General features: G+C 45.5%; 2 protein-coding genes across 2 annotated transcripts in view; both read right to left on the reverse strand.

The window, feature by feature from the left end:
- Window positions 1-3139, reverse strand: part of LOC126086050 (zinc finger protein 613-like) — a 167393-nt gene that overhangs the window by 158169 nt on the left and 6085 nt on the right. The window lies entirely within an intron of this gene.
- Window positions 1-3139, reverse strand: part of LOC126086036 (zinc finger protein 350-like) — a 319021-nt gene that overhangs the window by 51029 nt on the left and 264853 nt on the right. The gene's annotated exons all lie outside the window — the stretch shown is intronic.

Below are 3139 nucleotides of genomic sequence, written 5' to 3' on the forward strand. Positions count from 1 at the left end.
CAAATGGACATTATGCCATGTGTGACTGTACTTTCCACAAACACTCTATGAAGCAGTAATTGTTTTAAGATAAAATTGGGACACAGGTAAGTTAAGTACTCAGTGTTGCTCAACAGCTTATAGCTGGGGCATGGACTCAACTCCTCACCCTGGCAGTGTGACTTCAGAACTTACTCCTAACCACCATGTGATAATACTGCCTGTCAGCTCAGAAGAAACCTAGCTCATGGGGAAAGGTCAAGGGTGATTTCACTGGGACAAGGAGGATCCCGGGTTTGGTGGCAGGAGCTGTGCCTACCAGGCCCAAGTGTGCATCGGGCCTCCTTCACCAGGGCTTGCACTAATGAATGGTGGCTGTCCAAGCCAGAAAGACCCTTGTGGCCTGATATCAGCTGACCTTAAGGAGTGGGGGTGGGGGGCAGTAATGATTCGATCAACCATGATTATGAACTGAAACCCCAATCATTACTGCAAAATTAAGCCAATAAAACTCTGGACACAGAAGTTCCATGGGCTTCCTGATTGATGAAAGACATCCAGCCACATGAGAGGGTAACAAAGCCTTTGGATAAGTACCCAGAGGAACCCCACTCTGCTAGTAAGCCTAAACCAAAGGCGCTCAGCTCTAGCTCTGTGGACCAGCAAATCTAGCTCCACCAAGTGCCCTGAGGCACCCTACTCCACCAGCAAGCCTCCTGCCGAAAGGCACTCAGCTGTCTCACTCCATGGGCCGGGAATTGGCTCTCTTTTAAGCCTAGCAGGATGGCAAAATTGACTAATCCCCTCATTAGGGTTCCATATACTTTATTAGCATGGTCCCACCCAATCATTTGGTGGGTGTGGAGTTACAAGACCATGGCAAGAAAGGCAACAAAAGTGATCCATCACACCACACCACTCATGGTGACCGCATGAGTGTGAGAGTAGATTTCTGCTCCCTAGGATTTTTCGGAAGTAGATAGCCAGGCCTCTGGGTAAACTCAAACCTCTAGCTTTTCAGGTTAGCAGCCAAGTGCATTAACTCTTTGCACTACTCCCCAATTTTGGGGTAAAGAATCCTTTTAATGGTGCTTAAGCATCCTAAAAAACAAATAAGTTCTTTTTTAATCCCAATGTCTTATCTCTCCAGGTAGAAAATAAAATTCTTGATAGTTTTTTTTATTTCTCCACTAATTAAATTCTTTGATAGTTTTTCTGAGTATTTATACCCATCAAATATAAATAACTTCACAGTAATAACTTGTGATGATTCAGTGCAATGTATTGCTTAAAATGGTCCTTCTACCCATGGTGTTTGTGACACACACAATGATTGAGTGGGACTATGAGAATAAGGTATATGGAACCTGTGATCATTTGGGTTATGTGTCAACTTGGTTAGGCCATGGTTCCCAGTACTGTGTGGTTGTCCTCCATTTTGTGATGTGCTGTGAATCCTTGGAGCCCTGGTGTCACAGTGGTTAAAAGCTCGGCTGTTAACCAAAAGCGGAAACCCTGGTGGTGTAGTGGTTAAGTGCTACGGCTGCTAACCAAAGGGTCGGCATTCTGAATCTGCCAGGTGCTCCTTGGAATCTCTATGGGGCAGTTCTACTCTGTCCTATAGGGTCGCTATGAGTCGGAATCGACTCAATGGCACTGGGTTTGGTTAACCAAAAGGTCGGCAGTCTGAATCCACCAGCCATTCCTTGAAAATACTATACAGCAGTTCTACTCTGTCCTGTAGGACCACTATGAGTCAGAATCAACTCAATGGCAACGGGTTTTGTTTTGGTTTTGTGAATCCTAGCCTCTATGCATGTGGTCGTGTTAATGAAGCAGGATTAGGGATGTATCTTGAGCCGTCACCTTACTAGAGGGTGGGACTCAAGTCATTATCCTTACCCCAGTCACCGCCCTTACTAAAAGGCATGACTCAAGTCACTGCCTTCTCAAACAGCAGGAAGTTTCCTTGACCGGAAATATATGTAAATTATGTGGGGAAGTTCTCTCTCACTCAGCATCCTGCATCTGGTTTATGATCATCTGACCTCCAGTTCTTAGGACTTGAGCCACCAGCCTGCAGTCTGACCTGCTGATTCTGGGATTTGCCAGTTTCCACAGCTCCATGGGCCAGAAGCCTATCATCTGACCTGACTTGCCAGCTTCCACAGCCTTGCAAGTCAGCAGCTTGTCACTGGCCTGCCAATTTGGGTTCCTCAGCCTCGGCAGCCATGTGTCAAGAGAAGCGTATGCCTGACCCATGGATTTGGGGCTTGCCAGCCTCCACAACTGGGTGAGGTATTTCCTTGAATTCCCGAAAAGTCTGATTATTTTCTTTTCCCCAATGAACAGTCACTCTTGTAAAAGGCTGTAGATCCCTTTGGGGAAGGCTGGGCGAAAGATTAACAGTATAAATTTTTGGCAGTGTACTGAGGTCCTTTCTCAAGGGGACTCAGCCTCCCCTTCATTCAAGGGGTTGTGGGTCTTTAAACTTGCTCAAGTCTGGGAACTGATTAAGGGGCTGTGATTATTTATTCTGGCGATTCGTGTTAGGCTGCTGTTCACTTGACCTAGAATTCTTCTACTTGTACAAATCAAGTAAATATTTAGTGGATTTCCTATCTATTTCACTCCTAGGAACACCGTGACTAAGCAGTCAATGCTAAGTCCATACGAGTCAGACTATTCTGATTACTGCTTTGACTCCGCTGTCCATTACGGTAACCACATTCAGCTTGTCTTTGTCAACCAAGAGACAACTTGGCCCCTACCACCACAGGGTCCAGTTACCCCCATTGTAGTTAGGTGTCAAATCTGCAAGGCTCTCATGTCCAAAGTTACTTCCCTAATAAACCCCATAATTCTTAAGAATTGTCTGTTGTGTGTGGCCACTGCAGTGAATTATTGAACCCAGCAGAGAAACTGGGAGTGCAGTGGGAGGACCAGCTGGTGTCAGAATTGGTAAGGATGGCAGAGACAGGCGGCATGTCTGATCTCTGCCTGTAACAATCAGCCTTGGGCTGTTGCTTTTTAATCTCCTTCCCATTTGTAAAGTTTGAAGAGGTCAGACACTGCCCCTACATCTTTACAAGTGGAAAACAACAAGAAATTGTCATGACACGTTTTTAGGGTTTTTTAACTCCTAAAAGTTCTAATTAAA

The sequence above is a fragment of the Elephas maximus genome, chromosome 11, assembly GCF_024166365.1.
Source record: "Elephas maximus indicus isolate mEleMax1 chromosome 11, mEleMax1 primary haplotype, whole genome shotgun sequence".
Classification (NCBI taxonomy): Eukaryota; Metazoa; Chordata; class Mammalia; order Proboscidea; family Elephantidae; genus Elephas; species Elephas maximus.